This window comes from Canis lupus, chromosome 20, assembly GCF_048164855.1.
Source record: "Canis lupus baileyi chromosome 20, mCanLup2.hap1, whole genome shotgun sequence".
Classification (NCBI taxonomy): Eukaryota; Metazoa; Chordata; class Mammalia; order Carnivora; family Canidae; genus Canis; species Canis lupus.
Genome location: NC_132857.1, coordinates 2,711,985 through 2,726,455, shown reverse-complemented (window position 1 = coordinate 2,726,455; position 14,471 = coordinate 2,711,985). Strand labels below are relative to the sequence as shown.

The 14,471-nt window shown below is 43.2% G+C and overlaps 1 protein-coding gene across 8 annotated transcripts in view; it reads right to left on the bottom strand.

The window, feature by feature from the left end:
* INPP4B (inositol polyphosphate-4-phosphatase type II B) overlaps positions 1 to 14,471 on the bottom strand; it is a 709,031-nt gene that overhangs the window by 350,007 nt on the left and 344,553 nt on the right. The window lies entirely within an intron of this gene.

Sequence of the window (14,471 nt, the reverse complement as noted above, 5' to 3'; positions counted from 1 at the left end):
GCCAGATATCAGCAATGTGCAATGAGGTCCTAGCAGCTGAAGGGGCCTACTTGGAGGACAGCAGGCCTGCCCCCAGGATCTGTAGCGTAGGGCCGGTCCAGGTCAGGGTAGGCAGTGGGAAGCAGAAAACCCCAGAACGCCAGGTTTCCACGAAGAAAGAGAGACAAAGGACATGTTTTCTGAAGAGGTAGAAGGTGAAAGAAATTGCTTTTCACGGGAGCAGAGGCCCCCATGGATGTCATGTGACATTCTAGAAGTGAGAAGATCCGGGGAAGATGGAATCATGACCAAGCCTACGGCGAAATGAGGGTGACCCGACGGGCGGGGGTACAGGATCGGACGTGGCTGTGGTTTCGGGGGCATCCAGGATGACGGAGACACAAGGCGTCGCCAGGTGCTAAGCGTACCTCTGGTTAACGACGCCCTAAGGTCCGGGCAGGGAGTACTGGAAGCTTCCTGACACCATGTACCTGTGACTTTTGTTTAGGTTCCCAAACAATGCTTTGATATAAAACGTGGAATACATGATTATTTCTACCCATTTCAAAAATAAATGGACTAGCAAGTCTCCATTGCGGCGATGGTACAGTGTGACAGGGGCTAACCTACTGCACTTGCTCGCCTCCCCGTCGCGGCCCCCAAATTTCTAAAGCCAAGACGCTTTGAGAAATCGGGTAGGAAGCACAATGCCGAGTCACTTCACAACCCACTAGACGCCGATGGAGTGTGGACACACGGCGCTCGCGAGGACCAAGCAAACGCAGTACAATATGGCAGGAGGACGTAAAACCAGAAATGTGACCCGGGCGGTGGGTGACCTGTACCTTCGGGGACTCTTTCCTCATGGGTGCGGGTGCTTCGGAGCCACTACCGCTGTAGGGTACTGGTGTTCCGAGTGCTGCAGCCAGGGCCCTGTTCCCTGTAACGGGCGTTATCCTAATTTATATCGTTTGGATGTAATAGAAGAATTAAAGAAATGGTTTCAGGAGAAAGGTTCCTTTTGAGGAAATAGAAAATGGCATAAATTGGCAAATTTTATATTATACCCGGCAAAAAAAAAAAAAAAAAACAATCAGGCATATGTTCCAGGTCAAGGCCTTCCTTGTTCGCCACGAGGCGCGTGACCGCCGGGCAGGACAACGACTCCGCATTCGGGGCCACCTGCTGCCCAGGGAAACCGGCCGTGTCAGGGGACAACCGAATGGCCAACCGTCAGCCCGTGTTGCCCCCAGCGCGACCTTCAAGGTGAGGCCGCCGTGGGACAAGGAGGGTGAGGGCGGGAGCCGTGGGGCCCGGGCTGACCCGGAGCCCACCTTCGGGGCCTGCTGTTGAAGGAGCGGGCAACGTCCTCCTCGCCCTCAGCGCCACCCGCGTCCCCCGCAGGCCTGCTGGAAACCCACGACCGTGAGCCTGTTGTCTTCCTGGGGCCCCCGGCAGCCACCTGCCCTCTACTCACCTATGGCCTGGCCGCCTGTGGGCCGCTTCCCACCGACCGTCCTCACTGCCGCCCCCGGCACCTGTGCTCGCTCTGCCTCGGCCCGGCCGCCTGGTTCCTGGCAAGGCCCCGCCGAGGCGCCCCGCTGCTCCCCGGCCCGGAGCCGGGCCCTGGCCGCACCTCGGAGGGCAGGTGACGGGAGGCCGGGCCAGCGTGCCGGGGTCCTCACAGGTGGTGGCCTCTGGGGTCCAGCAGTGGCCGGATACGCCGGGAGCGGGGCCTTGAGAAAACACAAGGTTCCAACCACAGGGATACGCGGCGACACGGGGAGGGAAAGGGCTTGGCAGAAAACAAGTGACCGGCCCCGTACTCGCCTTCCCTTCCCGACGGACCACGCCGGGGCTCCGCTCATGCCGCGTCGGAGCCTCTGCCGCTGCTGTGGAGGCGATGCCCGGCGGGACCAGCAGCCCAGCTGCCTCCGTGCTCCGGGCCCTTCCCGAGCGCAGCTTTCGGGCGTGCTCTGGGTTATCGCCTTCTGTGCATCACGTTAATCTTCAGAACAGATTTAAGGTAGAACTCCAGCCTCATGGGGGCCGGGGGGGGGCGGTGGAGGTTAAAAAAGCAATTTGTTCCACTTAGTAATTGGAGAAAAAAGAAAGTGAATTTGAGCTCCTAATTCTAAAGTCCTCTCTCTGTTCTATCTGGAGTCGCCTTTCAGTTTTAACCTACGAAAATCCTCCGACTTTTATCATCATTTTAAAAAGATACAGGGCAGCCCCGGTGGCCCAGCGGTTTAGGGCCGTCCTCGGCCCAGGGCGTGACCCCAAGTCCTGGGATCGAGTCCCACATCGGGCTCCCTGCATGGAGCCTGCTTCTCCCTCTGCCTGTGTCTCTGCCTCTCTCTCTATGTCTCACGAATAAATAAATAAAATCTTAAAAAAATAAAATAAAAAAATAAAAAGATACTAGGGCAGATATAGAGAGAAAGGAGGAAGGTCTAGGAGACATATATTTTATTTATATTATTTTCTTTCCTACAGATAGAAATCTATAGAAAACGTTTATCAATCTAGGGTTCAATGACCAAATTCCAGAATCCCCAGGAAAGAACAAAACAAAGCAACGCAAAACGGAACATTGCGTTAGATATTTTTACACTTCTACGTAAACCATGCTCTCTCGGTGAGACACTCATCTCTATAACTTTTACTTGGTCCTGACGGGGATATGCTTTCAGTAGACAAGCCACCATGAAAAAAAAAATCAAGAATAAAAATGCTTAAAAAATAATTTTATTATAAAAAAAAAGAATAAAAATGTTAAATAATCAAAGTTTCAGAATACACTCTGATGATCTGAACATATCCCATTGCCCAGATCCACCATTCTGGTCAAGTAACAAAGGGGTAATGTTTTCTTCCTTTGCTTCATTGAATCACCGGGCTCCCTTTTGGAGATTGCAACCTCAGTCGAGAAATCGCCTTGAGTCACAAAGACTATGAAATGAAATCTCGTCGAAACTAGCAACATCTTGAAGTTCCAAAGGACAGAACGCAAAGCAGCGATGCAGGGAGCTCAGCGCAGCAGGTAGACGGACTGTTCCTTTGCTTCATTGAAAATCAGAGGTCAGTCTGTTGCTCCTTTGCTTCAAATTAGGGTAAGAACAATGTTGGTCCCCGCCCGCCCCCTGCAACCGCCCGTATTCAAAGTAAAAGCAAAAAGCTCAATCAGCTCCTGCGATAGGGCTCCTTGAGCTCAGCAAACTCAAAACCAAGCCAGATCTGCAACATGATTCCCGTAGATTTCTAACGATGACCCGCTGTCCCAACAGGAAGCCCTCGGACGCCCTGGGAGCGCAATCGGCCATCTGATTTGTTAGGCTTTGCTCTGTGTCCATCATGAAAAATGAGAGCATCCCGAAGAATTCATCACCAAGTGAAGACACGCAGACACGCTTGCTTTGAACCCCATCATCCCTTAGCAACAGGTTGGTCACAGACGCCTCACCATCATCGCTCTTCAAAATGTTATAAGAAAGTGTTTGAACAGAAACCGGTGGTTGTCTCGTGAGGGACGGGAGCACCCAGGCCTAGAAACGAGGCAGCAGAGCACCCTGGGCCCGGCTGGCTCGTGGCCACGCCGGGGACTAGAGGGAAGAGCTTCTGCTCTACCGTGAGCTTCCCACGTCTCTCCAGCGTGTGGTCGCTCCGGGCGCTATACAAAGAAAAGGAGCTTTCACCGGATATTCCAGAAAAGACAGAAATCTCACGGAAACTTTTTTTTTTCCTATAAATACTTCATGTGACACACTGGATGTTGCTTTCTTACCAAAAACTTGTAAAACCTGGTCGCCAGCCCCAAAAACACTTAAAAAAAATTGCTACCACCCAGCAAAGGTTGAAAGAAATAACACGAGAGGGTTGCACAGCAGTTCACTAGATGCTCGGGGACGTTCACTGTCCTTCCCCGTGATCCGGAAAAGTAAAGGATGGGACTTGCTTGTCTGCATTTAAGATGACGGGTTTCTCCCTCCGATACCTTTATTCAGCAAACTGCATGTTCCAGATACAGTGACGGCTGGAAGCCCATTTCAAGCCCATCTTAAGAAGCACAAATGTACAGAAAGAATTTTAATTTGGCCGGAGGTTGATTCCTTTTCTCACATGTGCTAATAAAGAAGAGGACTCCGAGGAAGCGCCACGTCAGCAGAGCAAGCGGCCCGGACCCCCGTGACCACCGTCGCACGCAAACGCCCAAGGCCAGCTCAGCACCACGGGCTCAGGCAAAACTAAAACCAAAACTTTGATTGTGTCTGTGGGACATTCCTAATGTAGACATCAGAAGTTATTAATTCACAGAACTGGCTGAATTCCTTATGATGATACATTTCAGGTTCCAATTAGTATTGACTACATTATCTAGAGTTTCTGATGATTGATTGCTTATTTTCTTTTGAAATTTGAAATTTCAAAGTAAGACAGATAATGAATTTAATTAGAATTTTATCTTCTGCTTTTTATTGTAACAGGCAAGAATAAATGTATATATGTAATTATTATAATTTCACTTTAGCTCTCCAGGGAGGTTCAGAGAGTGCCTGAGGTCATCTGCAAAGAACACAGTGCGGCCTAACCAGGCTTTCTCGTCCATACCACCTACTGTGTACGGATAATGAGTCTCAAGTCTTTCACTGTGCGCAGGCCCCTTACTCTCCAATGTGTACAAAATCACACACTCTACCTGAAAACTTTGACTCAACAAGAATGCACTGCGATGAAAGTAAGAGCAAACCACATGTAATGAAAAAAAGAAAGAAAAGAGAGAATTCAGTCACTGAACTTGAACTAGACAGAAGATCTATGATCTAGGAAACAGCTGAGGTTGAGCAGTGAGGTTCAAGCCATTATTCCACCTGCAAATCCATCTCGCATTTCTCTGGTGCATCTCATGGAGCTAAAGAAAATCCTGGATCGGTTTGACAAATGCCCTTTGTTATGTGGGTTAATCTTTTGTGATCCGCTGCAGTACATTGAGGCTCACCACTCAGATGATGTGATATTCAAGCTCAAATCTTACGTGAGAACGCGTCATTAACTTATGTCTGATACTGAATCAAACAGGTATAGACTTTTCTTCTTCCTGTCCCATCTTCCCAATCTCAGGCTGAAGCCCTTCAACTTCTAGGATTGCTTTGATCCCACGTGTAAGAATTAAGGAATGGAAATATCATAATTACGAATTCATATGACATGCATTTACTGAGCATCTACTATATGGGATGTTGTCTGTAAACAGAAAATTCCCTTTTATATTCCGTCCTTGGCAAAGTACTAATTTCAGTCTTTGAATAGAGTGACCAACATAACACCCACCTCCACACCTTTTTCTCCCTCCTGCTTCTGACCCCTGACCCATTTCCAAACCTCCCCACACACACACTTTTAGCACTTAACATTTCCTGACTCTTTTCCCTTTAGTAAAATACTCTGACACTCTTCATCTTTTATCCTTTGTCTGAAAGTTGATGAAGTGTCTTTGTTTGACTATTTCTTGTGATTTTTCTGTGGCCTTCTTTCTATAATTTGACTACGTGTTAGTCTGGTATGTACACCCGAATCGCTTTCACATGGCACTTACTGTTACCGTAATTTGTCATGAGAGAGGTCGTATAGCAATATGGTTAGGAAGCCTATTATGGGGGCACTTGGGTAGCTCTGTCAATTAAGAATCCTACTCAAGATTTTAGCTTAAGTCAGGATCTCAGGGTCCTGGGATGGAGCCCTGAGTCTAGCTCCACACTCAGGGGGTCATTGCTTAGATTCTCTCTCTCCCTCTTCTTCTGCCCATCTCCCCACTCATGCTCTCTCTCTCTCTCAAATAAATATCTAAGAGAGAGAGAGAGAGAGAGAAGAAAGAAGAAAGAAAGAAGAAAGAAAGAAAGAAAGAAAGAGAAAGAAAGAAAGAAGAAAGAAAGAAAGAAAGAAAGAAAGAAAGAAAGAAAGAAAGAAAGAAAGAAAGAAAAAGAAAGAGGAAAGAAAGAAAGAAAGAAAGAAAGAAAGAAAGAAAGAAAGAAAGAAAAAGAAAGAGGAAAGAAAGAAAGAAAGAAAGAAAGAAAGAAAGAAAGAAAGAAAGAAAAGAAAGAAAGAAAGAAAGAAAGAAAGAAAGAAAGAAAGAAAGAAAGCAAGCCTATTATGGATCCAGACTGCTGATGCTCTGCCAATTTGGGGCCTTAGCTATACTCCCCTTAGCCATACTATCCCTTAGTTTCCTCACTATAAATTGGTAATACTTGCCCAATTAATTGTAGAGAATACTAAATAAATTGATATTTGCAAAGTTTTTAGGCATTCCATTTCTAGTAAAGATTAATACAACAAAACACTCTATCTCCACTGATTAGAAGTAAACACAAAAAGCAAGCTACCCGAGGATTTTAAAAAATAAATAAAAACGGGAAAATTGTGAGAAGGAGCTACAACATAGAGAAGTAAACCACATGAGGGTGAATTTTTCACTTTTCCCATTTTCCTTGTGCTTTTGACCTGAAGGCAACCTCATTTCTTTGCACAGGCCATAAGGCTGGGACAGTTTTTTTTTGACTGAGATCATATAAGTATGTATTCAGAACATAATGATATTAGGCTAAAATCCAATAACAGAAAAATATCTGGAAAATTTAAATGTTTGAGAATTAGGCAACATACTTCTATTTAACCACTGGTCCAAAGAGAAAGTCACAAAAGTAATCAGAAAATAATTTGAATTTTGAAAATAAAAAATATATGAAAATTTATGATATGCAACTGAAGTGGTACTGATAGAAATTTAGAATGCTAATATCAGGGACGCCTGGATGGCTCAGCAGTTGAGTGTCTGCCTTTGGCTCAGGTCCTGATCCCAGGATCTGGGATCGAGTCCCACATTGAGCTTCCTGCATGGGGACTGCTTCTCCCTCTGCCTCTGCCTCTCTCTCTCTCTCTCTCTCTCTCTGTCTCTCATAAATAAATAAATAAATAAATAAATAAATAAATAAATAAATAAATAAAAAATCTTAAAAAAAATAGAATGCTAATATCAGGAAAGTCTTAAGCCTGTGATCTAATGTGTTTTGGGAAACTAGAAAGAATACATTAAACAAAGAATTAGAAGGAAGAGAATAATAAAAACAAAAGCAGAAATCAATATGAGTAAAAATTAAAACAACTGAGAAAACCAATGACACCAAAATCTGTTTCTTTGAAAAGATAAATAAAATTGATAAACTCTAGCTAGATAGACCACGATAAAATGGAGCTATGAATTACAATATTGGAATGGGAAAAAAAGACATTATTATGGATCACTGACCTTAAAATGATAATAAAGAACTATTCTGAACAATATGAAGATTTTAAAAAGTAACAGATGATATTGAATAATTTCTTGAATAAAAACTATTTACCCAAGAAGAAATAGATAACCTGAATAGTCCTATACCTATTAGAGAAGTTGAATTCATATTAAAATACTAAAAATAAAACTCCAGGCTATACGGTCTTCATGGTGAATTGTACTACAAATTGGAAGAATAATAACAAATTACATTCAAACTTTCAAATCTAATCTCAAACTCTTTGAGAAAACAGAAAATGAATACCTCCCAATTCGTTTTATGAGCTCCACATTATCCTGATACAAAACCAAAGACAGTATAAGAAAAGAAAAATATGTACCTATATCTCTCATATACTTACATTAAAAAATTATCAACAAAACCTTGGCTCTAACAAATACAATCAATAGTATATAAAAAGGGTCTGTTCCAGGATAAACCAGCATCCAGAGTGTTTTTTCCAGGAATGCAAAACTACTTTAACATATATCAAAATATCTATTAATGCAATTCACTATATCAAAAGACTAAAAAAGCAAAACATTCCAAAGATGAAGAAAAAAAGTACTTGAGGAAATTCAATATGCATAAAATAAGACTCTCATCCATATAATTAAGAAAACTCTCAGCAATTTATAAATAAAGGAGAAGTACTTTACCTCAATAATGGGCATCTACAAAAATCCTACAGCTATCATGATAACTGAATTATAAAGACTCAGTACTTTACTGTTAAGATGAGGAATAAGGTAAGACTTCCACTCTCTCTCTTTTTTAAGACTTTTGCTTTTATCTGCCTCTTCAATTTCATACTGGTTGTCTTAGTACAGTGATTCAAGGAAAAGAATTATAAGACATACAGCTTGAAAATGAATAACTAATGCTGTCTCTATTTGCAGCCAACATGAGTGTCTATGTAGAAAATAGTCAAAAATATCTACAGAAAAGCTAGGAATAAGTTTATCAAAGTTGCACAATATCAGGTCTAAATACAAAAATCAAGTGCTTATAAACTACAATGAAAATGGGAAAATTGGGCAGCCTGGGTAGCTCAATGATTTAGCACCGCCTTCAGCCCAGGACGTGACCCCGGGGTCCCAGGATCGAGTCCCGCATTGGGCTCCCTGCATGGAGCCTGCTTCTCCCTGTGCCTGTGTCTCTGCCTCTCTCTGTCTCTGTGTCTCTCATGAATAAATAAATAAAAATATTAAAAAAAAAAGAAAATGAAGTTTAAAAAAATATCATTTACTATAGTATCAAAAAACAACAATTTTAGGGACAAATTAAACAAAATATGTATAGGATCTGTATGTTATAATCTATAAAACACTGATGAAAGAGACAATATAAAATGAAATTGTATTTATATGCTATTTGTTTTAATTATTTATTATTATATTTATCTATTTATTTATTGAAGATATTTAAAATGTTCATGAATGGAAAAATTTATTATTGTTAAGATATAAGTTCTCCCTAACAGATATTTAGCCCTGTAGATCCTTAGGAAGATAAATAAAAATCATAATGGGTTATTATTATATATGTATTAGCATGGCTATAATTAAATATTTTTTAAGGGGATCCCTGGGTGGCGCAGCGGTTTGGCGCCTGCCTTTGGCCCAGGGTGCGATCCTGGAGACCCGGGATCGAATCCCACATCAGGCTCCCGGTGCATGGAGCCTGCTTCTCCCTCTGCCTATGTCTCTGCCTCTCTCTCTCTCTCTCTGTGTGTGTGACTATCATAAATAAATAAAAATTTTAAAAAAAAAAATTAATAAATAAATATTTTTTAAGTTGGCAATGCCAATCTTTGACAAGTATGTGAACCAATGGGGATTCTTATACATTGATTATAGGAAGGCAAAATAGTATGTCTACTTAGAAAAAAAAAAATCTATCAGCTTCTTAAAAAGTTAACCATACACCTACCATATCATCCAGCAATCTTGCTCCTATTTATTTCCCCAAGAGAAATGGAATTTATGGCCACACAAAAACCTATATTTAATTTTTTTAACTAAAAATTAAAAATTTCTTTGATTTTTCTAAAAATTTTCTAAAAACCTAAAATTTCTTCAAATGATGAATTGGTAAATCACCTTAAGTACAACCATAAGATGGAATATTACTCAGTAATAAAAAGCAATATATCATTGATACCCACAAAACTTCAATGACTCTTAAGCACATTATAGTAAGGAAAAGAAGCCAGATTCAAAGGGCTACAGAGTGTATAATTCAATTTCTATGGCATTCTGAAAAATGTAAATTATGGAAACAGAACACAGATGGGTGATTTCTCATGGTTGGCGATGGGCAGAAGAGGCTGACCATAAAGGGGCAGGAGGCTGAAGATGTTCAGGTGAGTGTTCTGTATCTTAATACAGTGAGTAGTGGGAAGTATATGACTGTTCGTGTTTGTCAAAAAAAATCTAGAACTGTACACCAGAAAGCATGCATTTTACTGAATGTAGATTTTTAAATAGTGAATATAAAAGAAACAGAAAGAGATTAGAAGAGATAGCAAGTGGTCAATAAATATTACTAGAATTATTAATTTACGATATTCACTATGACTAACACAGCTAGAGAAGTGGAAGATGCTTTGGAAGTGGGATGCTTTGTCCAATAATCAATGTGAACTTAATCAAGTGGAATGTAGAATCGTGAAAGGAAGCAAAAGAATCTGTTCTATGAAGGACTAAGAAGAAGAAACTGGGAACAAAAATATTGATTTATAGTGAGTGAGAGTCCAATTACCAAGAATTAATTGATAAGCTCAAGTCTGATCTGATGGGCATCACTAAATAGGGGCTCTCTTGAGTTTGGGGTGAGGGGTGGGGAAGCAGTAGAAGAGGATGCTGAGAGCTGCCCCTTCAGTATCACGTGTGTGTCCGAATCATCAGTGAGGAGGGATACCCAGAGTAGGTTCCATAGGAGACGGGTTTGCAGGCAGGTGTCTCAGGATCAGAACACATGGACCACTGGGTGCAGAGTCCCACCCCGGACTCTGAGGACGTGGCCACCAAAACTAAGGACACATTCAGAAACCCAAATTGGAGGATCCCTGGGTGGCTTGGCAGTTTGGTGCCTGCCTTTGGCCCAGGGCATGATCCTGGAGACCCGGGATCGAGTCCCATGTCGGGCTCCCTGCATGGAGCCTGCTTCTCCCTCAGCCTGTGTCTCTGCCTCTCTCTCTCTCTCTCTCTCTCTCTCTCTCTATGTTTACCATCAATCAATCAATCAATCTTTAAAAACAAACAAAAGAAGAAACCCAAATGGACTTGGACAACTGAGTCATCTCTGCCTCTCTCTCTCTATGTCTATCATAAATAAATAAATAAATAAATAAATAAATAAATAAATAAATCTTCAAAAAAAAAAAAAAGAAACCCAAATGTACTTGGACAACTGATTCATCTCTGCCTCTCTCTGTCTCTCTGTCTCTCTCTCTCTCTATGTCTATCATAAATCAATCAATCAATCAATCTTAAAAAAAAAAAAGAAACCCAAATGGACTTGGACAACTGATTCATCTCTGCCTCTCTCTCTCTCCCTATGTCTATAATAAATAAATAAATAAATAAATAAATAAATAAATAAACAAATAATAAATCTTAAAAAAAAAAGAAACCCAAATGGACTTAGACAACTGATTCATCTCATCAGTAACCTGGACACCAATACGGAAGCAAGCGGTAAACTCCGCCGGAGGTTCACTTCTTTGGAGAGTTTTTGGTAAAAGCAAACAGGATGGAGTAGAGGCTGGAAGGAAAAGAGCCACTGGCATATAGAGCTGAGCTTTCACTGGCTCTCAGGTTCCTTCCCACCGTCTCTCGGGTTCCTTCCCACCGATGGGCAACCGGGGGCGGTGCCTGAAAGCAGACAGACAGACAGCCGGCCAGCCAGACAGCTAAGAGAAGTGTCTCGGGAGATTCCTGCGACTGCTTCAACAGACATGATATGTAATTGGGCGTGGAGAGGTTTGTACAACAAAAATGTGCAGATAGATAAAAGCGAGAGGAGAATAGCGGTAAAAGAAGAGAGCAAGACTGAAAGACAAAGAAAGAAGAAAATATTGAAAATCAAGGTCATGAAAGCAAAGAGAAAAAGCTCCCAATGTAGGAGATGCATCAGCAACAGGAAATGGGCTAATCTGATGGGAGCGGAGCCCAGGGAGAGGCAGCAGGAAGCGGTGCGTTCTCGCTGAGTGCATCATCACAGGAGGGCGAGGCCCCGCTCCGGAGGCCAGACGGGGTGCTTGTGAACCAGGAGCCGGGACAGTGTGCGCTGCCCTCCTCCCGGCCCTCCTCCCGGCCCTCCTCCCGGCGGGCTCACTGCTCCACCCCATCAAGCAAAGGCTACGCGAGCACCTATCGTGCCCAACAGCATGCACAGTGCGGTAGTTCAGAAATGATATATGTCCCTCTGCTTTCCAGTGGGGCGGCGACCCGAAGACCAGAACCCACAGATCTATGGGGAAAAATGGAAAAGCTCGAGGAGAAGGATCAAGGAGTCTGCTACTGGGTCTTTGCCTCCGGTGGTACAGAATCAATAAGCACTTTCTGAATGTCTCGTATTTGTAATATTCACTGCCGGATATTATTTTGTGTTTTCTCAAATTTACTTCTGTCTCCCGTGACTTCTTTCTCTTCTCCCTTTCAAGAGCTTGATAAATCTAGACCCGTCCTGTGTATCGGCCAGTGTGCAAGTGGAAAGACAGAAACGCTGTTGAGTGGGATTTAAGGTTCCATTTTATTTATTTATTTATTTATTTATTTATTTATTTATTATTTACTTATATATATATTTTTTAAGGTTCCATTTTAGGGGTGAGTAAACTGAGATTACAAATGCCTAGGAAACGTGCCACAGGTCAGGCAGGGAATAAGTTAGGGGACAGGGATTCAACACAGGCCTCAAGACTTTATGGTTTTAACCATTGTTTCTACCCTGAAAAACCACAATTGATGAGGACTCAAAGACTAGTCATTTGGCAGAGAAAATTCCTCCTGAGGGAGAAGACAGCAAAGTTCAGTTTCGTGCCAGATGACTTGTTCCCCAGAGGCCAGCTCCTTCCATCGGGCTGAGATATCACCACTTCCTATTGTTATCCCTACTTTCATGTGGATCTCTCTCTCTCTCTTTAGCCACTTCAATTAGGATTTCTAATTAGATTCCAAATTTGAGACCTCTCTACGAGAAAGCAAATGGCAAGAATGGCGATTAAAGGACAGCTGTCTCTTGTCTTTCTGGGGATGAATCGAGGCTTTTTGTTTCTAAGTTATGAAATCTTGGGCAACTGTTCATGTGTTTTTCTTACTGTTGTTGTAAGAAGAGTTAACGGAACTGAAAGACGCTGGATTGATCTAAAAAAGCCGATGCCCTTCCGTGCAGATGCTTCTCAGCGCCCGTCCTCCGGAGTAAGTGTAAGTTAAGTCTGATATCCTGGCTTCTCAAGACTTTTATTGGGGCGCCCGGGTGGCTCAGTGGTCGAGCATCTACCTTCAGCCCAGGGCATGACCCCGGGGTCCCGGGATCGAGTCCCACGTCGGGCTCCCCGCACGGAGCCTGCTTCTCCCTCTGCCTGTGTCTCTGCCTCTCTCTGTGTCTCTCACGAATAAATAAATAACATCTTTAAAAAAGAAACTTTCATTGCCATAAATAGAGAATCTCCACATAGTATATGAAGTCAGATCACCCCGAGGCGCTACCCCAAGTCATTCTCGTCACTGTAAGATTCTTTCAAACTATGAGAATTTTACCAATCAAGGAGAATAAGCATTTTCAACGCAAAGGAATAAGGTTCAGAGCAGCTGAGATGCAAACTTTCTTTATGACTTTATTTTGTCTGACTTAAGAGAGCAAACATCATGGATAGTGATGATGAGAATTATTTAGGAAGCCCTTACTCCGTATTATTTTCACATGAAAAGTATACTTGGGATTTGGAGCAATGAACCATAGAATTCAGGTCATGAAAAAATCTTCTGCTTGAAAAAAACTAAACCACTGAAGCAAACGGATTTGTTTCTTCCAGCTTGAATTATCTGGATTTCGGTAAATTAGCAAATCACCCAACATAATCTGATGTGCACAGCCAAGGAGTAAGTCAAATTACCGAAAAGCAGGCCAGCCTAGGAAGTCGAAGGAACCTCTTCAAATTCATATTTGAATTAGAAACATTTTCTAATTCCAACACGAAACCAGCTTTGGGAAACACCAGGTCAGATAAAGGCGACGACACGTACGTGGACATAGACGTCGAGCTTTGTTTGCTTATTTACTGCTTATTATAGGGTCTCTAAACCTCTCACATCAAAGCTCCTGAAAGTGTGACAGTATTCAGAAAAATCTCAAAATTCCTTGATTCCAGACCATTTGACGCGGAACACGTGCTGGAACTCGTGCTAGGGGGGGCGGGCACGTGGAGATGTCTGTAGGACGGGGAGACACTCCACGGAGCCTGGGCCAGTGAGGAAGGGGGGGCAGGCGGGAGACCCGGGAGCATCTGTATCCCGGGGGTCAGGAGAAGAGACCAAGGGACGTGACACGGCAACGCCAAGGGCGCGAGGTCACCCCGCAGGCCCGGGCCACAGGCCCCAGTGCGCAGGAAGGTCCCGGTGGGACGGGCCAGCTCCCGTGCGCATCTTCACCCAATTACCAACTCGGCGTCGTCTGGGGTCTCCCTCTACAACTGTGACTCTGTCGCCATGTCATCCTCTTACCAATTACCTGCTGTTCCCTCTTCCTGGACACTTCCCCCCAGACTGCAGCTCTTAGTCTAAGTGCTACTTTCCGAAACACCCTCCGGTTGCCAGCCCACAACAGATCCCCCCTTGTCTCCTGATATCGCCCGCATTCCCCTTCACGGCGCTCATCACGGTTTTTATTCATAGGTTGATATTTGCTTATTCATTCCATGTCCCCTCCGCAAGACTGGGGGTCCCCTTCAGGGCAGCGACGGGCCATCCTGCTTCGTTCGGTTCCATAAAATCACCAACTACCTCACAGGTGAGTGTTTGCCGTATCACAAGCTTTTAACGACTATGCGTCGGTTTAATAAACAATTATTATTTAATCGCTTCACATTTCTATCAAGGCCTGGCCTACCTGAAACTCTCAAAAGTAACTCAGTGAATACACAGAAGTCAATCCCTC